The sequence below is a fragment of the Schistocerca americana genome, chromosome 2 (assembly GCF_021461395.2).
Source record: "Schistocerca americana isolate TAMUIC-IGC-003095 chromosome 2, iqSchAmer2.1, whole genome shotgun sequence".
NCBI classification, from domain to species: Eukaryota; Metazoa; Arthropoda; class Insecta; order Orthoptera; family Acrididae; genus Schistocerca; species Schistocerca americana.
In genome coordinates, this window is record NC_060120.1 from 562,072,264 (window position 1) to 562,097,133 (window position 24,870).

Genomic DNA, 24,870 nt, shown 5'->3' on the forward strand with positions numbered 1-24,870 from the left:
GTTCGAAATTCAGAGAAAAACAGGGGTAAGCTACAGGGAGAGACGGGTAATATACAAAATGTACAAGTGCCAAGCGGAAATAATAAGAGTGGACGACCAAGAACGAAGTGCTCGGATAAAAAGGGGTGTAAGACAGGCATGTCTTCGACCCTATTGTTCAATTTGTACATCGAAGAAGCAATGATAGAAATAAAAGAAAGGTTCAGGAGTGGAATTAAAATTCAAGGTGAAAGGGTATCAATGATAGGATTAGCTGATGACATTGCTATTCTTAGTGAAAGTGAAGAAGTATTACATGATCTACTTAATGGAATGGACAGACTAATGAATACAGAATATGGATTGAGAGCAAATCAAAGAAAAACGAAAGTAATGAGAAGTAGCAGAAATGAGAACAGCGATAAACTTAACATCAGGGTTGATGGTCACGAAGCAGACGAAGTTAAGGAATTCTGATACCTAGGCAGCAAAATAACCGATGATGAACGGAGCAAGGAGAGCATCAAAACCACTGGGAAAAAAGGCATTTCTGGCCAAGAGAAATCTACTAGTATTAAACACAGGCCTTAATTCAAGGAAGAAATTTCTGAGAATCTACGTCTGGAGTGCAGCATTGTATGGTAGTGAAACATGGACTGTGCGAAAAGCGGAACAGAAGAGAACAGAAGCATTTGAGATGTTGAAAATTAGGTGGACTGATAAGGTAAGGAATGGGGAGGTTCTGCACAGAATCGGAGAGGAAAGCAGTATGAGGAAAACGCTGAGGAGAAGGGACAGGATGATAGAACATCTGTTAAGACATCAGGGACTGGTTTCTATGGTACTAGTGGCAGCTGTAAATGCCAAAACTGTAGAGGAAGACAGAGACCGGAATACACCCAGCAGATAATTGAGAGCGTAGGTTGCAAGTGGTACTCTGAGATGAATAGGTAGGCACAGGAGAGAAATTCGTGGCGGGATGCATCCAACCAGTCACAAGACTGGTGACTAAAAAGATACACCACAGCATCATCAGCAGGCAGACGCAGATTGTTGCTCATTCAGTCTGCCAGATCATTTATGTATGTCGGTGATAACAGCGGTCCCATCACAGTTGTCTAGCCCACTCCAGACGATACTCTTGTCTCAGTCGGATACTCGCCGTCGAGGATAACGTTCCAGGTTCAGTTACTTAAGAAGTCTTCCAGCGACTGACTTATCTGGGAATCTATTCCATATGCTTGGAGTTTCCTTAACAGTCTGCAATGGGGCATCGTGTCAAATGCTTTGCGGAGATCTAGGAATATGGAATCTGCCTGTTACCCTTCATCCGTATAACAGTCAGTTCGTAACGTCATCAGACCGCTGTCCAAGGTCGGGGGATCCCGCCGATATTTGCTGTGGAGCTTGCAGTGTGGAGGAGTTGGCGCTGTCAATTTTATTTAGCACTAAGGTCCACAACTTGTCTAACTCTAGTCCTTCTTCTTCTCTGTTAAAATTATTTTTTTGCTTTTGCATTTCTATGGCCTCTCTGTACATTCTAGTGCACTAATTATTAGGTCTTGCCCAAACCACAGCGTCTTAGACGAATTTGGTGGCTCCCCAATCCCAGTGAAAGATTTGCTACTGGTTATTTACCGTCTTATCCAGGCGACAACAACTCTTGTGTTCCTTAAGGCGGATTCCTATGTACACTTCACCGCAGGTGGAAGAGATTTTATGCAGGATGAACATTAGCAAAACCGACAAGCAGGGACAGATTCCTGATTGAAATTGGAGGAAGAAAAGGTCCTATGAAAACGTGTCAGGAAATGCATTTTTGCCACGGTAAATGGCGCTTGCGAATGGAAGTTCCTCTGACTACGTTCCGTATGTTGCTTGTGTGTCGCAGGCTGTGTGATTGACGCAGCGTACCACATGCGGCAGAATGGTCCGGTATTCATGTCGGGAACGAGTCGAGATGGTGTTTGTGAACACCAAGCAGATGGAAAAGGTCGAGGGGCAGCATGGCTGTACCAAAACAAGCACCGTCACCAACACCAACCAAATCACATAACATTTTAAGTCCTTTTTCGGCGTTTTTGTGATCATGGTCCTTCCAGACAGACGAAAGAGCAGGAAGCCGGCGGATTTTGCGTACACCAAGTTTTGAGGGGCAGACTCTGCAGAATAGTGAGACGAATCCTAGCACAAGCACCAGGCAAGTGGTCGCCCAACTTAGGTAAGCCAAAGTACGATGATGTGTATCCTGCATGACAATTGTGTGACGTATCATGGAAGCCACTTTGAACATCTGTTGTGATGTGGATGCGATGCAGCTCTGTACTGTGTTCCAGGACGATTTGTTGTCGCTGCACGCACACTCTCCATTACCGGACACATGTTCATAGGATTTTTTTTCCTCCATTTCTAGTCAAGAACCCGGCCCTGCAGTTTGTCTGTTTTTTTAACATTCACTCTCTATACCCATGGTGTGGTAAGCGGCACTTGTAGCCTCCTTGAGGTGTTCAAATATTCGGGCACCTTCCTTGTTGGTTTACACACTGCAGCAATACTGTGGTTTTTAAGTAATTTACTGATGTCATCTGTGACATTTTTTTGCAAATGGAAGTAAAACTTTCCCTTTAGGTAATTCTTTTTCTTAAAAGTTTTAGACCTTTTAGGATGAAGTACCCTTTTTATCTCTTTGTCAGAGTAGTCGTTTCCTTTGAAGGCCTTTCTTAAACTATCGAATTTTTCCTCCAAGTAATGTCGTTCACATATTCTTTTAGACTGGTTCATCAATGCTTTGACCACTTCTCTTTTCTGCCTGGGATGGTAATTGGAATTTATGTGCAGGTATCTGTCCGTGTGAGTGGGCTTTCAGAATTCTTCATGCCACAAAGTCCCGTCAGGCTTTCTAAGTACCTGCACATCCTCAAATGAAATTTGATGTTCTTTTTCCTTTTTGTTAGAACTGATATTATTCAGAAAATTTAGAAATTCAAAGAGCTCTTTTCCTTGACGAAAGTGTCATTCACGTACCGTAGCCAGTATGAGGGCTTCTTCTCTGTAGAACTTGTTGTGCAATTAAAAGTAACTTGATGAAAGACAAAGTTTAAAGACCTCTACCATATTCTTTGCGAAAATACTCTCCATCTATGATTTTGTTGTTGTTGTTGTGGTCTTCAGTCTTGAGACTGGTTTGATGCAGCTCTCCATGCTACTCTATCCTGTACCTACTACAGCCTACATCCTTCTGAATCTGCTTAGTGTATTCATCTCTTGGTCTCCCTCTACGATTTTTACCCTCCACGCTGCCCTCCAATACTAAATTGGTGATCCCTCGATGTCTCAGAACATGTCCTGCCAACCGATCCCTTCTTCTAGTCAAGTTGTGCCACAGCCTCCTCTTCTCCCCAATTCTATTCAATACCTCCTCATTAGTTATGTGATCTACCCACCTAATCTTCAGCATTCTTCTGTAGCACCACATTTAGAAAGATTCTATTCTCTTCTTGTCTAAACTATTTATTGTCCAAGTTTCACTTCCATACATGGCTACACTCCATACAAATACTTTCAGAAACGACTTCCTGACATTTAAATCTATACTCGATGTTAACAAATTTTTCTTCTTCAGAAACGCTTTCCTTGCCATTGCCAGTCTACATTTTATATTCTCTCTACTTCGACCATCATCAGTTATTTTGCTCCCCAAATAGCAAAACCCCTTTACTACTTTAAGTGTCTCATTTCCTAATCTAATTCCCTCAGCATCACCCGACTTAATTCGACTACATTCCATTATCCTCGTTTTGCTTTTGTTGATGTTCATCTTATACCCTCTTTTCAAGACACTGTCCATTCCGTTCATTTGCTCTTCCAAGTCCTTTGCTGTCTCTGACAGAATTACAATGTCATCGGCGAACTGTTTCCTTTATTGCTTGCTCAATATACAGATTGAATAACATCGGGGATAGGCTACAACCCTGTCTCACTCCCTTCCCAACCACTGCTTCCCTATCATACCCCTCGACTCTAAATGTGATCTGCTTTCTGCTTCATTAAGAGCAACCACAGTAAACAGTGATACAACATCAAAACTGGTCATAATTTCGCCTGTACACAGCCTGAAGGATTTTAATCTTTCGATAAAATGACCAAAGTCTTTAAAATAACTGTGAGCTTTTCCTGTAAGTAATTACAGGAGAGTGGCTAATGGTTTGGCAGTCCCATAGATCGGATAATCAGTAGCGTTAACAACTTATCTCAGTTGGCTTTCTGAGCCTGTTTGAGTCTTTTACACGATACACGTTTGGACCCCTCTACTGGGATGTTCCTCAGGATCTTACGGTGTTACCAATTAGCTGAAAACTGTCAAAAACCAGTGTAGCGTTCTCATATAAAAGGGAGTTCTCCCGCCTTTATGCTGAAGAAGTGCTTTTATTGGTCACCAAAAGCGTTCAGGTAATCGTCCAGGTAACCGTGAACACCAGAAGATCCTGAAGAACAATACAACAGAGGGATCGAAACGTCGATAGTCTAGAAGAAATATGACGCGGCCTAACATCCCAGAAGATTTTACCTGCAAGATAACAGACGTTATTTTACTGGCAGCTCTGTCCTCAGTCGTAGGCGTGTGAGGTGGGACAATCACATAAAATCCGTATCCGTATCCGCGAATGGCAGACTTAGATTTGTTGGAGGGATTCTGGAGAAACGCAATTCATTCGTTCATAGCACACTCGTCTACAATATTTTTCCAGCATTTGGGGTGCTTAGCAAGTAATTGTAGCAATACACATCAACTGAATTCGGAGAGGCGCCGTTAGGTTTGTATTAGATCGGTTTAGCCCTTAGGAAAGTGCCACAGAAATATTCTGCGAGACATAAACGGGAATAACTGGGAGAAAAACGTAGAGTTTGCGAAATCCTGTTGAGTAACTTTAGTGAACCTCAAATCGAAGGTGACTGTGCGATGATTATCGTGCCAACTACGTATATCTCGCATAGGCTTCATGAGAAATACGGGAGACTAGGGTGTGCACGGAGGCACTTAGCCATTTTTCCCTCGCTCAGTACTCGAATGAGTATGAAAGGAAACTGATTATATTATCAGCAGGATGTACCTTCCGCCATTCACTGTCAAGTGGTTTGGTAAGTACTTACGCAGATGCAGGATACTCACGGCATTGTGAGAACTACAGAACTATTTCACTGATTTCACATACCAATAAGATTCTTCTACATATCATTCATGAACACCTGAGCGGCTACATAGATAAAGAAATACCACCAGAGCAAGCTGGGTTTCTGTGTAACAACCGAACAGGATACTCAATGTCAGCTAATTGAGGAATGTTGAGAATTCAGTACCACTATAGTTCTTTGTTTTTCGACTGTCTTAAAGTAAAGAATTGTGGTAAGTGCTAAGCGAAAAGGGTGTTCGTGATCATATTATTATTTTTTCAGAAATCTCTACTCCGACAGCAACACACTAAAGACTAAATAAGTCAATTTCAAGTCCTTTTGAACTATGTAAAGGAATTAGACAAGGGTGCATTATTATCACCAGTTCTACCGGGCATCTATACAATTGTTATGAGAAAATCTCCATGGCTGGACTGCGGATATTCTAACTGGTGGGAGAAGAATCAGTAATTTGAGATTAACTAGTAACACTACACCGGGCGCTGTATCACAAGTAAAAGTCAAGGAACTATTGGATAGAGTTAAAAGAGAAAGTGAAAAACTAGGGTTCTCAGTGAATAACAAAAGACCAAGATTTACGTCAACATCACTACTCTGCAACCGACAATTATGTGTCTGACAGAGGGTTCATCGAACCACCTTTAAACTGAATGAATTTTCACTCTGCAGCGGAGCGTGTGCTGATACGGAATTTCCTGGCAGGTTAAAGCCGTGATGAGGAACTGGTGGAAGTAAAGTTGTGAGGATTAGTCGTGAGTCGTACTTGAGTAGCTCAGTTGGTAGAGTACTTGCCCAGAAAAGACAGTGGTCCCGAGTTCGTTTTTCGGACCGGCGCACAGTTTTAATCTGCCAGGAGGTTTCATTGCCACCTCAATTCGCGTATCATATCGGCGGCACTCTATCCCCTATTTCGCGATAATACAAAACGAACTCCTACTGGAAATCGGTGTTGATGACGTGGGTCTGCAATTTAGCGGATTACTCCTGTTTCCGTTCTTGACTTTAGAATCTTTAGATACGGATCTTTGGTCGAGCGAACGGTTGCATGCAATTCCTAAGTTTTGAACTATTGTATCAGCATATTTTGAAAGGAACGTAACTAATGTACAATCTGGACAGGAGGCCTTGCCTTTGTTAAGTGAATTAAGCTGCTACGCTACACTGAGAATATCGACTTATAAGTTTCTCGTGTTGGCAGTTGTGCTTGGGTTGAATTCTGGAATATATATCTGGGGTATATATTCTGGATATATATCTGGGGTCTTAGCCAGCTTTCCGTACCTATAACGATTTGAGCTTTCCAGTAGCTCGTGGAGCTCTGATTCTTTCCCAACGCAGCTACGATAGTTTACGATTACAGTACCAATTGTTGCTGGGTCTATCCTCATCCTCTGCTAACGGTAATTGACAGAGGTATGTCACTACCACCCATTGATGTACTCTCGGTATATGAGGAAATTGATCATTTTATCTTCGTGGACCAAGTGGATCAGAGAGAGTTCTACACGGGAAATACGGTGTAGAACTGTCTGGGTAGAAATGCTGCAAAGAAAATGAGTGATTTGGAAAGACTGGGTCCTAACCAGACTGACTAAATTGAGATGGCTGAAATATTTGATGTTTCTTGTTTTACGGGCAGAAACCTGAACGATAACTGAAGGGGATCGCAAACGAACTAATTTGAGGTGTGGACACACTGGAGGCTGCTGAAAATTTCATGGATGGACGAACGAACCACGTATCAATCTTTCATGAACTCAGGATGGAGAATAGATTGTCCACCACTTCTTTTCAGTGAACCTGCATTTCGTTGGTCACATAGTTCGACAACAGGAGGATACCTTGGAAAAAATGATTATCCAAGGCAAAGGTGAAGGGAAAAGATTACAAGGAGAAACACTGAGACCGTGGTTGGAATGGATAAAAGAGAAGGCAAACCAAACGTTGGGCCAGCTAATCCGAAATGCAGAAGACAGGGAATAATGAAGACAGACTGTTAAAAAGGTTGTGTGATGGGTCACCAACTTTCATCTATGAAAGACGGGGGTGCTGGTAATGAGAGATATCAGACGACGAGACGAATGTGGTACGACCTTCTTCTATGTTGTTACGTTAACTTTATATTTGTTATTATACACAATTTTAAGGAGGTGTTACAGCCTGAATGATAAAAATTATATGCGAATGAACATGAATGGAAGATTACGATTTTGTGATCGTATTTCGCGTTCTTTAAGACATCCTCGTCACCGGACAACCAGTTCAGGTGATCAGTGTCATTCGTTTCGTAGGAATGGATACAGACGAATATAGTGCAATTGTTAGACATACTTATATTAAAAAAGCGGGCAGAGTCCCAGTTGCATAGTGACTTGAAGGAAGTTCTTGGGGACTCTGCACCAGTGTTCAACAATATTTGCTACTGTCTAAATTAATTTAAATACGGCCGCCAGAGGCATGCAAATGCGCCATGCTTTTGATTTTGGACTGACGTTATTGCTTAAGACAGCTGCCAGTAAGATTAAGTGCAAGGAGTTAAAAGTGAGTGAGATTGTTGAGATGGAGACCTTTTCACATGAACTGGGATACAATGTACTGTATCCACATATGAAGACTCTTAAGTGTGTGACAGGTCGAACGTCTCTTGCATGCAGATCAGGAAGGCTCCACGAAGGACCTACTTCGGGTGAACGTAGCATAATCCGAAGAATTTCTGACAAAAATGACTGAATTGTTCAGTATTACAACATGATGACGTCAGCAATGTGGAAAAAATTATTGAAACTAATGTGCGCTTCCCAAAATATTTACAGTAATTTTTAAACAGCCGTGCCACGATTCAAATCTTGGAGGGCCTCTTACCGGGCCATAAATTGCCGTTTGCACTCAGAAAAAGATTTGCCACGAGAAGACGCCTCCGGCTGTGGCGCAGTCTCGTAACAACTGCAGTTCTGAGAGATCTCCAGATGAGTGCCACCAGCTGCAGAGTGCTGCCGGCATTCTTTTGAAGAAAGTGTCATGCCACGAGCCTTCGCTCTCCTCAACTCGTTTCCACTGTTGCATATTCAAATCATACCCATTTGTGTTGCAGTTGTGTTCTACGCTTTCACTAGATTACCGAGTGCATTTATATCCGTCATCTGTCAATGGAAATCCTTTGTGATGAAGCCACAAAATATTGCTTCGTATTTGATACTTTGGTGAAGGCAAGCCTTCGATGTCTACATTCATGGTTGTAGCACAAACGGACCAATGGCTTGTCGTCTACTAGCATTTCTGTAGTCATGAGTTCACTTATTGATTAATAACGACCAACGGTGTTTCTGTGATTCTTTTTCCCAGGAGTCATAAAAGTTGTTGAAACCAATTTTGCCGTTCTCTGGATATCGAGACGACCGAATGATTTCTTTGTACCTCTCGTACTCATTGCTATCAATAATAACGGACAAAGTTTGCCGATGGGTTCATATATGTATAAAAACAAGAGACGATGCCTTTGAAACTTTCCTTACTTATTGCAAGATGACAGAGTTGTGAACATAGGACGCTGGGGAACGGGCAGTTCAGCACTCTGAAAACATTAATTGTTTATCAATCAATTGTGAAAAATTCCAATGAGCTAGAACTTGAAAATGGATAATATACCATTGTGCAGGGTGACCAAAATAAAATTTACCCAGAAGTCATGCACCAAATATCAACTTTAGTACTACTGAACGGCTGTTCAAGGTAGTCGTGATACTGGTGCGTGTTCTGTTAGTTACGTACCCAGGGAAAATGAATAATATCGGAAGAATTAAAAACCGAAGGATGTACCGATAACACTTCGTTTAGAAACCACTGCTATAACTTGTCAGAAACTCTAATTTATGCACAATAGTAAATTTGTAAGGATTTAGACGCAGATTCTATTTGATAATCTTCAGCGACGATGAACGTTGCTGGGCTTCTCTGCACGCTATTTATGAGGTGATAAAGGTTATCTGGTGCCGGACTCCTTTTTATATAGCTTTACAACAATACCTCCCTTGTCTATATTATGTCGCCATTAAAGGCAGAAAAAACTTACTGGGACAAGTTTATTTGGCTACCCTTTACAATGCTCTATCAGTAATAACTAAACAGCGAAAGATTTCCGGGCCAAACACGCGACACATAGCTTTTCGTATTGTGCAGCGTTCACGTCGTCGTGAAGAGGAAGTCACAATGCGCTAAGTACCAGTGTATTTCATAAACAAGAATTAAGAAAAGGTGTAAAAGATCAGTAGAAAACAGAGTGAGCATCAGCAGAGCATTTTGACAAACAAAATTTCTGTAGATAGTTGTGACGTTAGTTACATTAATGTGAATACTGGTGCAATGTGGGAACCGTAAGAGACACCTCAAAAACGAAGAACACAAACAATGGTGAAACGAGGGATAATTAATTTTATCAGGATCTTCTTCCACAGCGAGTTCAACTGAGGACGCAGTATCCCACCAAGACGCCTTCCACAACTGTTTCAACGACTGTGATCTGAAGTCTCTTGTCCCCTTCTGAAGTGCATTCAGCGAATAATAGTTCCTTTGAACTGGAAGACCTCCATACGGGAAGACTGTGTCGCTGATCACTACTTACCGACTGCATGCCACAGCCCATCACCTACGCAGACGATGCGTCATGCACTATCTGACCAAAAGCATACGGAGACCAGTTAGTAGGCCTTTACATTAATGTGTTGTGCGATAACGCATTTAAGACTGCTTGATCTCTGCTAGGGACACTTTCAGTAAAGCGTCTGAATGTCTGTGGAGGAATGGCAGACCGTTCTTCCTCAAGAATAGAAACCAGAGAATTGGACGCTGGCGTCTGGAGAGAAGTCGACATGGTAAACTCATCCAAAAGGTCTTCCGTTGGGTTCACGTCGGTACTCTTGACAGTCCAGTCCATTTTAGGAATGTTCCTGTACACAAATCATTGGCTCGCTGATGCTGCTTTATGACAGTGTGTTGTGAGCTGATACAAGCAATTATCGTCTCCGAACTGTTCCTCCTCTGTAGACAGTATAGGGTCTACAATGCTGCAAAATGTGTTCATATCCTTTCCCTTTCAGCGCGATGAGCGGACCCACGAAAACCACACACACACACACACACACACACACACACACACATCACCTTCTTCACAATTCACTGTTGATACTACACATTTATGGCAAGTAAAGTTCCATCTGATTGCCATAGGTTACAGCGGATATTTCCAGTCTTCCACTGTCCAGTCTTTACACCATCTCAGGCGTCGCTTAGCGCTGCCTTACAGATATGTGTGGCTTGTGAGAAGTTGCTCGATCTTTGTATCCCATTCTTTTTAATTCCCTGAGCAGAATCATTGTTCTAGCCGGAATACTGGTAGCGCTTTGGAACTCACGACTCATTGCTCCCACTGATTTATGCTATTTTTTTACAACCACTTTCCGCCAATGCTCTACGATCTCTTTCCGTAAGTGCATGACGCCTACCTGCTCTTTGCTTAGCTGTGATCGTTCCTTCGTGTTGCCATTTCAGTCACATCACCGTCAGCCAACTCTGGCAGCTTTTGGAGGGCTAAAATATCACTGACCGGTTTGTTATTCAGATGACATCCAATGATTAATCCACTAATCACGTAGCTCTGCTGACCGACCCTTCATGCTGTTGCTACATATCAGGTGACAACATTTGCTTTTATATTGGCGGGCCTGTCTCTCGTGACATATAGTCGTCAGTTCTGCATTACATAACAGCGTCTGGAAACTCTTGATCCGATAGTGTACAAAAGCAGGCCATCGTTGGGCTGTGTAGAAGCACAGCTTACAGGAAATTTTCCTCCCAACGTTTGTTGCCTTCGCCCGCCTTAACATCTTAATAGCAACATTCTTAGGGAGGTATTTGAGTACGGCCGACATAATCACCTGTGCAATACCGTTTATTGTTGTCCACAGTTTACTCAAGGTTTCCTCTGGTGGTGGATACCTTGTGTGTCCGACTAGGCACGTAAAATGTAAAAGTCGTGTGACTAAGGCTTCCCGTCGGGTAGACTGTTCGCCGGATGCAGGTCTTTCGATTTGACGCCACTTCGGCGACTTACTCGTCGATGGAGATGAAATGATGATGATCAGGACAACACAACACCCAGTCCCTGAGCGGAGAAAATCTGCGACCCTGCCGGGAATGGAACCCGGGCCCATATGATTGACATTCTGACCACTCAGCTACCGGAGGCGGACACTAGTCACGTGATGAGCATTTTGAAGTATATCACAATATATATTTCCATCGTCTGCTGGTTCCTGGTTTGTGGTTCTATTGGAAAACATCGACGGCATCGTTCATATAGCGCACTTTCTTTCCCGGAAGAATGATGACCGAGTGCATACGCAGAGGAGTGTCTCGGCAGCTATCCAGCTATTATCTCGACCCGTAGGAGAAACGAACATGTCGCCTTTCGAACTTCTCCTGAAAATCATCCTCGGGCAGCGTACAAATATGAGGATCTGCGGTACCAAATGAAATATCCGCGATACTTAATTCAGCAGGAACACGCAATGCGTATGTGTGACAAATGGCATCCTTTTTGGTCTCGTCTCTCCATACGACCGTTATAGAAGCGATATCTCGTTGCTTAAAAATCACCATTGAACTATAAATTTTCTGTGATATGTGACTGTTGAAGCGTTCTGCATTTCGATTCTATAGCAACAGATATTCTGTTGTTGACGCACGGACTTATTTGTCACGTCTTTGGAACAATGATAATGTCTCTTTGCTGTAATAAAACGTCACCTAAAACGGGAAACTACAGAACAGTATAGCAAAATGAAACGAAGCACATTTCTTTTCTGATGTGTAATAAATGCCACGTTAAGGTCCAGGAGGCAGTCTGTAGCTACCTACCTCCATTCGACGGGGCATAAACGGATCTGAAGATGTTAATCAGATACCCATTTGCTCCTGAAACAGAAACAATTAATACGTCACAGTAACCTCACAGTTGTCGTGACAGGCTACCAGAAGGAGAGACTCGCGTTCATTATTCCCTCCACTCAGCACATCTGAAGGCGGAGCTGACTCACGGACCACGAGTGGGAGCGCTGGCGCATCACACGTGATCTCGTAGCTGCGGAACAGCTGCAGTCACACTCAGAAGCAACGCTCTGCAGTGCGTAAGCTCACAGGATTGTGGTGTTAACACTACATCTACGTCGGCATGTACATCTACATACACACTCTGCACACCAGTGTGGAGTGCATCGCAGAAGGTAGTTAGCATCGTACCCCGTGCAAGATCTTCTTCCCACACCATTCGCGTATTAACGTGGGAAGAATTACTGCTTAAACGCCTATGTGCGAACTGCAGTTACTTTCATTTTGTCTACGCTGCCCCATTCGGCATCGTATGTAGGAACCTGTAGTGCGAGGTGCTTGAGAAAAGAAATAAGCCTGACAACACCCTTGAAAAGATGGAACAAGCCTATGGGGAATATTCCTCATCAAGAGTTTTTCGCTGGTACAAATCATTTTTGGAAGGCTGGGAACACGTTGAAGATGAACCTCGCTCAGGGAGATCTGCATCTTCAGAAACAGATGAAAACGTCGGACGTGTGCCATTACCATTACAGTGCATCATATTTAGTGTACAAACCTACTAAAGCTTATTCATTGCATTACATTAATATAACTTACGGACTAATATATAACTTAATGCCTAGGAGTATAGTAATGTATCCTATGGGTTATTCAAGTTTCCATCCACACTGGATAGCCTTTTCCGTAGGTTGATGCATTATACATTCCTATACCCACCCATCTGTCTTCATACATCAACCTACGAAAAGATTATCCATTATGGATGGAAACTTGAATAACCCATAGGATACACCACAGACCCGACAAAAGCCATAAAAATCAGTAAAAGAGTACTTAGATGCTTCCCTTAAAAAATAGTTTTATTACACCACCGTCTACATGCAGCAGCATACAGTTGACAGTACTGAAGAACTGACCATTCTAGATACCAAGCACCTCCTTGAAATTGCGCAATAACACTTTCTATTAGGAGAGTAGAAGACCATAGCTTCGCTAGCTGTCTACGTGTGAAATATATCATCACTTATGCGAGCTACGTAGCTCGATGCATACGTTCAAACCATTGTACAAAAAAAATACTGAAGGAGTGTTAGCAGAGTATGAGACATCCAACTGCTGAAACACCAGTGTATGTTACCTTCTATCTACACAACGAAATTAAATAGAATATTAAGAGATATTCAATAATCTTTCGCTTATACAGCAGTGCAGTCCTAGGCCTACGTTACCCTACGTTCTTGTAAGATCAGACCGGCCTTTGACAGTCAGGATGATGGGTGACGTGTTAAACATTTTCAACGTACATTAAATTTTGACCGAAGTATTACACATGCGAAAGGTTTGTGCCAAAATGGTGCCGAAATACCCTGCAACAGAGCAGAAGGACTATCGAAGAAACGTGTGCGTTGATTTTTTTGAGAGGACTGTCAATGACAACGAATGGTTCGGTCGTGTGATTACAGGTTTTTGAGTACGGTCTTGAGACAAAAACGCAAATCGAAGAATGGCACACTAAGACATCTCCTCGACCTAAAAAAAATCTCTTATGAGCAAGTCACATATCAAAACAACGCTGATTTGAATTTTTGTCACTAGCAGTATCGTGCATAAGGAATTTGTTCCTTCAGGGCAAACTATCAACCAAGTGTTTTACAAAGATGCTCTTGAAAGACACAGGAAATGGTGAATCGTGTGACACCAGATATTGCGGACAAGTGGATGCTGCATAATGATGCTGCCCCACGTCACGCGGCCATTTCCATCACGGAATCTTTGACGTCAGAAGGCGTTCCTGTTGTTCCAAAGGGTAATACCACATTCTATTTGAAGAGTAGAAGGCCATAGTTCTGCTAGATACCTACATATGAGATTTATCATCTCTAATGCGACATATATACCATTACGTAGTTCGCTATCTACACTCGATCCATCGTACCAAAAAGTACTGAAGAAGTATTAGCAAAATATGAGACATCAAACTGCCAAAGCAGCAGTAAATGTTACCTTCTATCTATACAACGAGATTAAACAGGATATTAAGAGATATTCAATAATCGTTCGTTTATACAGCGTACAGTTGGAGGTATTACAGAATAGACAAACTGAATCTGAAACACAGTGACAACCTAGCATCTGAACGTGATAGTCCTCTGTCTAAAAGGTATACAGTAGACCATCATATACACACTAGCGTAGCTCCAAGTCTATGTCAAACCATTGTCCGATAATTCCTAAAGGATTAAAAGTTTGGCTCTGAAACATTTACACTTCCTAGCAACTGAATACCACCCTCTATTTGAAGAGCAGACGGCCAAAGCTGCGCTAGATATCTGCATATGAAATACATCAATACTTACACGACATATGCACCACTATCTAGCCCGAGGTCTACGATCAAACCACACTAGGTACCTAGCACCCGTATGCAACAGGGTAATATCATCCTCTATCTGAAGAGTAGGCAGCCAAATCTTTGCTCGATGTCTACCTATCAAATATATTGTACGTCATTATTTTTGTACAACAAACACTGGGAGTGTAATAACGAGGTAAAAGATTCCCGACTGCATAGAGACAGCGTGCATTAGGAAATTAACTTCCGCTATCTACAAAATGAGCTGTAAAAAGATATTCAGAGGTATTTAGCGATGTCATTTATACAGCAATGTAGGATTCATTGCCTTGATATAGGTTATCATATCACTAATTTTTTTTATAGTGCACTAAATATGATGTGCTGCGCCATAGGGGTACAAGTTTCAGATTGGTTGCGCTAGTTTTAGATATTGGAATCAACACCGCTGTATTTTGATTTTAACAATTTACTAAAAAAAATTTTTAACGAACAGCCTAACTTCTGTTTCTTATAATAAGTTTTAGATAATTTTATTTTTCTTTCGTAACTACGTTTGTCACTTACTTAGCGATACAGTCAAAACAAGGTACTTGGAGCTTTATAATGACTTAATGCAGGGATTGTAAATATTGTGTAAAGGGTTTCTTAGCAGTATTCTGTAATGAAGAAACCATCAAAAATATCTGATAAACAGTTCAGAATTTCTTATATGTATATCTGAGATCATGGTTGGTTTTAAATTACCTATTAGACTTTCAGTGATAGAATCTATATATACAGCGACACCTGTTATGTTTGTCGTGAGTTCGTCTCTTACGTGAGGAAGACATTTTTACCAGTTTTAATAAATTATTGTCTCTTACTGATGTATTCACGATAGTTAGGAAGTGCTGTAGTCCGTAGCAGGCCATGAATCGGAGAGCATTTCCCACGCCTGCTGGCTAGGTGACGAAGCGACCACATGTCGCGCGTAGTGGGGTGGGTCTCGGCGCTGGAGCGTAGCAATAAGCGTCAGCCTGGGAAATATACATGACGGGAAGTACCGCCATCTTGGCGCCAAAGTCACCATTTTTTTATTTATATTTAATAATTAAAGTCATTTAAGACAACATGAATACTAGGAGGTGCCTCTAGATGTTTAAAACTATTTATCATAATTTAGCCTCGTTAAAATTCACACCCGTTCATTAACAAATGCATATCTTAATAAGTACGAACTTGATCGGAAATCCACGAACTGTGACGAAACTAGTAAGAGATACGGACTGCGCGCCAAAGTCGGCAGTCGGCGTTAAGAGCTCTTCCTGTCTTGTTCGATGGTAGCCATGCTCTCGGTTACGACTAGTTTGTGACATGAGTATTCCATTATTGATCTAATAGGAATAAAAGTGATATTATGGCATTCTGAATGTTAATTTCGAGTAAATAGATACCCCAAAGTTAATCGACAGCAATTTCAGATAATTAGCTTCTACCGACAGAGATATCCAATGCGCCAATGAAGAATCTGCACGGGACGACATTTACGAGAGCTGCACCGCGCACAGGTAGGAGGAAATCCGACGACACGACCCACCAAGGCGGATCAAGGAAGGTCCGACTTACACTCGCAAATTCCGGGTGGAAATGCTGACCTGTTATACTGTACGTCACATATACCACCCTCTACGGACTCGCGGCTAAGCTGAGTAATAACAGTATCAGTTTAGAAGCGAGGGGATCTAGCATTTGGCATCCCTTGCGACGGAATAAAACTGCGTGGGAGGAAGAGCATTAAGAAGACAGTTGCCAAATCTTGCAATTGGCATCCATTTCGGTTGAATAAAGCTGTGTGAGAGGAAGAGCATTAAGAAGACAGATGCCAAGTTTGCACTTGGCGTTCATGACGTCGGATAAAACTGCGTGGGCGTACGAATACTATCAAGAAGATTATTATTGACCAAATTTGCATTCGAGAGTGCCGACTCGTAAAAAGTGTTACGAACAGCAAGTAATAGTGATTTCAAGTGACTCAAACGGAAGCAGGAAGTGAATAGTGAACTACAACGGGTAGAGGGTAGCAACGTTAAAAGTGAACGGTACGCGACGCGGAGAGCGTAATTGGTGTCGCGAAACGCAGTAAAGTCGTGGTGTGGAAAAATCGCGTCTAAGGATTAGGAACATTTCGCGGTCGCGAATGGAACGAACGATCGTCGGGAAGACATCGAGGAAAAGGAGGCGGCAGCAACGGACGTGACAAGGACCGCCACAGATACAGAGGAGGCAGCAGCACGCGGCAGGCAGATCGAAGGAGCGGCGTAACAGGGGTGCGCCGGAGGCGCGCTTGCGGCAGTTCGGAGTTCGACGCTCGGGCGCAGCAGTGGAGCCAGCCTCAAATTAATGCCACGGCTGGAGAACAACGAAATTTACCTAACGTAAGTCGAATTTTAAACATTCTAGGGGTGATAGATTCGAGTTTCGGGTGCAGAAGGGTATGTTGTTGAGAAATGGGAAAAACGTTAAAATGAGTGACTTAACGGAAAATATAGAGCAAAATATGGTCCAAGCCAACGCAAATTTAGTGGAGAGTAGTGATGAATTGTTAACACTTGCAAGGTCTAAAGAGCGACCGGAAAGTGAAATGGTTGATGTAGTAGGGAATGATGAGCAGGCGAAGATGGTAGAAACTTCAGAAACGGCAGAAACAGGGGCTTTGCCTCCCACTGAAGATGTTGTTAGAGAGGGTGCAAACACAGTACCGGAGGCTATACAGAGTAGAGGAGAAGAAATGGGCATCAAGGAAATGTTGATAGCTATAATGAATGGTAACAAAGCGTTGAGTAAGAAAATAGAGGAAGTTAACCAGAAAACTAGGAAAGAAATCACTGGGGAAATTAAGAAAAATACTAATAGGCTAGATGAGTATATAAAAAAAACTGACAATAAATTCACCGAAATAGAGGGAAGGATATCAACAATAGTAAAAGAGTAGAAAACGGTAGCAAGTGATTTGTCAAAGAGGATAACTACAGGTGAGACTGCAATAGTGCATCACGGTAGAGATATCAGTGAACTTAAACAAAGTATCGCTACTTTCGATAAGAATGTTGCTAAGGAGATTAAAAAGCTAAAAGGGAAAATATCCAAAGTAAACGAGAGAGTGGAGGAAGTAAAGTCAGAATTGTCGGATTTGGTAGAGAATAATACTAAAGAGATATCTGACAGGGTAGCCCGTATTCAGCAAGAAGTCAGTGATTTCACAGAGGCACTGATATCTCTGTTGAAAAGGTAGAAAAGAAATTAGATGCTAAATTTAAAAATCTAATGGAAACAGGTAATAATAGTGGAAAAATTAATAAAGAGGACCACTATCTCGCGGTGTGTACTTTACATAATTTCGATGCGAGAGGGAAGTTACATCTTACAGCATTTATAAGGCAATTTAAAAGGGTTCTGCCAGAAAACTGGAACGACAGATGAAAAATAGGTTGCGTCACTAGCAGAATGGAAGGGGACGCTCTGTCGTGGGGAATGAGAGCAGGAGAAGCGTGCCAAACTTATGACGAATTTATTGAGAAATTTTTGGACAAATATTGGTCTAATAGTACACAAGTATCTTTCAATGGAGAAATTTTCTTGGGAGTGGGTACGATAGTTACAAAGATTACTTCCAGAGTTTCTGTGAAAAAAATTTGTATTTAGATAATCCACTGAGTGAAGAGGATCTTATTGCTGTAGTGTTGGTGAAATTGCCGATATCTGTGCAAGAAAAGCTGATAGGCATACCTAAAAAGAAAACTGAGGACCTATTACAAGCACTTGATCAGTTAGATGCTTTATCAGGGGAGGAAACATCCAGTAACGGCTGGAGAGGTGTAAATTGGAGGTTAAGGGAAAATGAGAACTGGAGAGAGCGTCACAGGAATCACAATAACAAGAGGGAGAACGAGAGGCGTGATAACGGGCGTAACAGGCGTGGTAGAGGAGGCTGGAACCGAGGTGGTTCGAACGGTCATGGTAATAGACGGTACGGAGAACAGGGAGAGACATGTGAGGGTGACAGGACCGAAAGAGGTCCCGAAAGAGAAATTACCGAGCAGGAAAACTAGAGAGAAGTTCGTGTGGGGTCCGAGCACGAACTCAAATGAACAGTGGACCAATACAGAACAAAAGGGTAATAAAGGAGGATCGGTGCGATATTAAAGAAACTCTTTTAGAGGAAGATGAAATGGTGAGTAAGGAAGAGTATCAACCGATAATAGATGAGGATATTAATGGTATCGAAGCAGTAGCAGTCATTGATACAGGTAGTGAGTTGTGCGCCGTAGCAGAGAGGCTTTATGACCAAATAAGAGACCAGGAAGAGGTACCTATGTTACCGTTACAAGGGGTCACAGTTGTGGGTACAATAGGAGGAAAAAGTAAGGTAATAAAAAACCAAGTGTTATTGGAAGTGGGATTTGAAGGAATTGTGTTGGAAGTTAATGCTATAGTGGTGCCTGGCCTTTGTGTAGGGCTTATATTAGGGATGGCTTTATTGGTAGACCATGCAGCTGTCGTAGATTTAGAAAGGGATTGTGTGACCTGACGGTAAATGGTACTAGAAACGAGTTTGAGTTTTGCAGGGCCCTTCAAGCTAAAGAGAAGGCGCAGGGAAAATTCTACCTGAAAATAATGTGGGAGTGTTTCCAATGGGAAGCAGATTCGAAGGGGAGTGACTGTAGGAAAGAGAGACGAGAGCCAGTTCAGGCAGAATGGTCAGCAGAAGATATCAAAGCTAAATTAAATAATATCGATGATATGGACCAAGGTTCAAAAAAGGAACTAGGAGAGTTGCCGGTAAAGTATCAGAAAGTATTTTCAAATAGACCTGCGTTAATGAAAGGAGAACCTTATGAGTTTAAAGTCAAACCGCGCGAACCATTCAAACTGAGACCCCATATGATAGCTTTGGCAAGAAGGGAGGCAATTCAAAAAGAGTTACAAAGGATGCTAAAATTGCAAATTATCGAAAGATCGACGAGTCAATATTGCAATCCGTTAGTATATGTGACAAAGAAAGATGGTTCAGTCAGAGTAACCTTGGATGCCAGGATATTGCATAATAGAGCCTCAGAATGATAGGCCAGAATCTCTTGAAAAATTGTTGCAAAAGTTCGAAGGGGCCAGTAAATTATCTAGCCTCGATATGACTGCCGGATACTGTCAAATAAAATTGGCTGAGAAATGTAAACAGTACACAGCTTTTGTATATAGAGGCAGGTGTTAGCATTTCAAAGTTCTCCCATTCGGATTGAATATATCGGTAGCTGCGTTCATAAGGGTGTTGGATAACATACTGGGAAAAGAATTATTGTCTAGAATCACCGTTTATGTGGACAATAGCTTTGACTACCACTGATTCTGTCTGATAGTTCGACTTCACGTCGCCACAAATTGTTACACCAAAGTATTTGTGTGAGCTGACTGACTCCAGTTGTCGCACATTGATTCTGATTATAGGGTACTAAGATTTTTCCCCCTTGGTGCACTACAAAATTTTAAAATCCTAAACATTTAAAGCATGTTACGGAGCTTTGCACCACTTCAAAATTTCATCAACTTCTCGTTGATTATTTGTGCACATCTGAGGAGCAAGAGATTAGTGTTTGCCAGCCCGTCGACAACGAGGCATAATGACCTATGATCAGGGGAGGATGGAGAATGAAATAGGCCATGCCCTTTCGAAAGAACCATCCCGGCATTTGCCTTAGGCGATTAGGGAAACTACGGAAAACCAAAATCAGGAAGGCCTCACGCGGGTTTCAACCGTCGTCCTCCCGAATATGAGTCCAGTGTGCTAACCACTGTCCTACCTTGCTCGGTTTGTGTACATTTGTTCAGACAGAACTTCACTATAGACACTTTCATCAGCTGCGGAACGAGTGAGATGACCATTAATATTGTCTGTAAGGTGATTAACGTGCTACATGAACAACAACGTTCTCAACACGTGACTTCTACATCTGGCGATGACTGACATATCATGCCCCCCCCCCCCCACCCTCTCGCTCTCTCTCTCTCTCTCTCTCTCTCTCTCTCTCTCTCTCACACACACACACTCACACACACACACACACACACACACACACACACGGAGTGCCCCTATTTTACTCCGCTACGCGCCCGTCTACAGCTGTCGCCTGATATATGTTCCATTTTAGCAGATGACACGCGCTCAGCCGATCGCGTCCTCGAGTTTATTAGTGTCAGTGAGAGGACGCTGGTCATTTGAATCTCTTTTTGGGGAAAACAACCCCCCCCTTCCTATAGTGGTTTTTTAAGCTTTCCTTCTGTTTTTCAATTTCCCCACTTTTTGAGTTTCGCTCCCATTGCTGCTGATTTCCAATTTTTTTTTTTACCTATTCCCTATGCCATAGACCGGGCGCTAATGACCATAGCAGTTTTTTGCCTTAAAACCATAACAAAAAAATGAAGACACACACACACACGGAGAAATCTATACTATGCAAGCCACTGTGAAGTGCATGGGGCAGAGGACATCCCACTGCAACTATTTTGAAGACTGCCTCCTATTCCAGTCACATATGGGCCGCAGGAAGGAGGAGGACCATTTAAATGGCTGTTTGCTGGCTGCAAATTAATCTGATCTTGTCCTCACGAGCCCCATTGGAGCGAGCGCAGGAGATTGTAATATATTACTAGAACCAAAATGGAAAGCCAATCCTTGAAACTAGTATTTTACCAACAAAACCAAGGCTGCCACCTGCTTCACCTACAACGGAACCTATGTCATCGATCCTTTTCATATCCCTACAAACTGATACACCCAGCCGTTTATATGTGCTGGCAGATTACAACTGTGACTTCTTGTTACTATAGTCATAGGATACCACCATTTCTCGTCTTGTAAAGTACACAGTTTTACAGCATTGAACATTTAAAGCAAATTCCCAACCTTTGCACCACTTTCAAATGCTACCAAGAACAAACTGAGTATTTATTCGTACAGCTTTTCTCAGACAGCACTTCAGTATAGATAACTGCATCATCGGCGAAATGTCTGAGGTTCAAATGGCTCTGAGCACTATGGGACTCAACTGCTGAGGTCATTAGTCCCCTAGAACTTAGAACTAGTTAAACCTAACTAACCTAAGGACATCACAAACAGCCATGCCCAAGGCAGGATTCGAACCTGCGACCGTAGCGGTCTTGCGGTTCCAGACTGCAGCGCCTTTAATCGCACGGCCAAAATGTCTGAGGTTACTACTAAAATTGTCAGCTAGGTCGTTAACACACAACATGAATAGCAAAAGCCCCAACTCACTCTCCTTGGGTACACTTCCGTTTATATTGGCGATTCTCCATCCAAGGTATCACGGAGTGTCCTCCCGACCAAGAACACCTAAATCCAGTCGCGAATTACGCTTGATACGCCATACAATCGTACTTTTGATAATAAACGTTTGTGTCACACCAAGTCAAAAGCTTTAAGGAATTCGAGAAATACAACAACTACATGAATGCCTTGATCCGTGGCTTTCAGTACGTCATGTGAGAAAACTGTAGTTGGCTTTTACATGATCGATGTTTTCGGAATCCGCGCTGGTTGGCATGGAGGATTCCATTGTGTTCGAAATGCCTTATTACGTTTGACCTAAGAATATGTTCTAAGGTCCTACAACAAATTGATGTCAACGATTTTGGACGGCAGTTTTGTGGAAAATTTCTTCTATCCCTCTTGTAGAAAGGTGTGTCCTATACTTTCTCCCAACTACTGGTTGCGATTTCTTGTCCGAGGAATCTACGGTAGGTTACAGTTAACAGAGGGGCTGACTCAGCCTCAAATTGGGTGTATAATCTGATATGGATTCCAACACCTGCTGAAGCTTTGTTCAGTTTTAGCAATTTCTTCTGTTTCTCAGCACCACTGACAATATTATCTATATGACTTATATTCGGAACGGGGTGAGAATTAAAAGGAGGCTATACCCCTTGAGTTTAATTTGTAAAGGAACATTTGGAAACCGAGTTCACTGTTTCTGCTGTCGATTTAGTACCCCTAGTTTAGTCCCTGTGATATGCATAAGTCTTTCGACACTAACTTTGGTACCACTAACAGCCTTTAAATACGAAGAATGGAGCAGGAAAACGTTGTAACTGTCGAATCTCACACTTGCCAGTAGAATGAAGAAAGGTATTTCTTTTTGTACATAAGTTATTTGCATGCAACGAAGTAGAGAAATTATTCTGATACCGCAGAATTATGCTACCCACTTCATCACTGCAAAAAGTGAGACAAATTAGAAAATAAATAATTTATTAAAAATGTTCAAAGTGCTGTACCACGAATCTGCCAATGAGAAAATTTTTGTCCAAAATTCCGTTAATACCGAGGCACTATATTTTTTTTGTGGTAATACAACTGCAGAAATAAAGCAAATATATTTTAACTAGTTGAACTGTAGTCAACAAAAACTATTTCTCATTCCTTTTACATTTTTTGAAGAGACCAATGAAATTAAATTTATGAAAAAAACTCTCAGTATTGACTTGTGTTTCTTACATAACTCCATTTTTTAGACGAGTTGTTGCAGAATTTACTGTAAAACTCCCTCCGCTGTCGAGGAAGAAATGGCAGCACCCTCAGCAGGTCTCTTTGTCTTGCTGTGATAATCATGGCTCGTCTTTCAGATGAAGTGCAGCATGGCATGCATCTGCATAGTATTCCCTGTTTTGAATATACTAACATTTTTGCGTTTGTTCTGCTTCAGAGTAAGAATTTTTAGTAGCTGTTTGAAAGGTAAGTATGAGATACTTTGATTATACTGTGGGAGATATTGCCTGCCTGCATTGACAACGGTGTTTTAGCAGGAATTTTGCAATCACAGAGGTCAGCTGTATGCATTGGAATAGAATTTGGTATTCCTGATGTAAGCACAAACAGTAATGAATGTCTGAAACACTTTCTCCATGATTTCACACTTAGAACAAATGTAGGGACATGCAGTAAAGTATTGAAATTTAAAAGCTCTGGATACCCGTTTAAAAATGGCACTGAGAACGTTTTTCCATTTCCACTCTTCATATGACAAGAATTCTTTGGCTTTTGAGAGAGGTCCTTCGGTAATACTCTGCTACTGTAGCCCCATTTTTAACAAGAATTTAATAACTGTTACTGAAAAGATTGTGGTGTGTGGCTGGAAAATACCTCGGACCAGCAATTGAAAATATATCCAGTAATGTGAAAATGACCCTCTTATTGCAATCGAAGAAATAATATCAGTTATCGAATCTACAACGTATCAATACTCTGCACCATGTTGCTTCTGCTCCTCTACCAGCATGCTACGATACTGTGGCACAGGGCTTTCAGTATGAACCAGAACTGCAAACACGAATTTGCGAACAAACATTAAATTAATCTCGTAACTTCTAAATTTCGAGACGATAATGGAAACTTTCATATTAGCCCTCTCATGTAGTCTTGCTTTATGACACATGCTTCATCCTTAAGAATCACCTCACAGTAAATTTGTTGAACAAAAATTATATATAATCTAATCTAATAGTAGAGGTACATTAGCTAATCGGAGAGAAAAAAATCTGTGACACAATCTGACTAAAAGAAGTTAACATGACACATCCTGAAGCAAGAGGAAGTTGTGTATTTAGTAATGGAGGGAAGTGTAGGTGGTGAAATTTTCATATGTAGACCAAGGCTTGACTAGAGTAAGCAGGTTGAAAATGATGTAGGCTATGGTAGTTATGCAGAGATAATAAGACTTATACGAGGCATATTCAGAAAGTAAGTGTATTAGATTTTTACGTTCAATGCTTGTAGTGAGCTGTGTAAGAACGTCTTTACGCTCTCTACGAAGAACTTTCCCGCCAACTCCTTCCCCCACTTTAGAACCTCTTTCTGCATCTGCTCGTCTGTTGAAAAAATAAATCCACTCATATGCACCTTCAGCGAAGTGAGGAGATAATCTGAGGACCCCAAGTCGGGGAATTTTGGTGGTGGCTCAAAATATCCAAACCAAATGAGTCCAAAAACTTTTGGTGGCTTTATCTGTGTGAGGACGGGCATTGTCGTGCACGTGCAACAAACACACTCCTCTCGTCACCATTCCCCTCCTTTTGTTCTGAGTGCTTGTTTTGGGTTTTTTTAGTGTCTCACAACATCGTTGTGCATTGATGGTCTCCCCTTGAGGCAGCACTTCGACCAAAATGATGCGTTTTCGCCCCTAAAAGCGTGA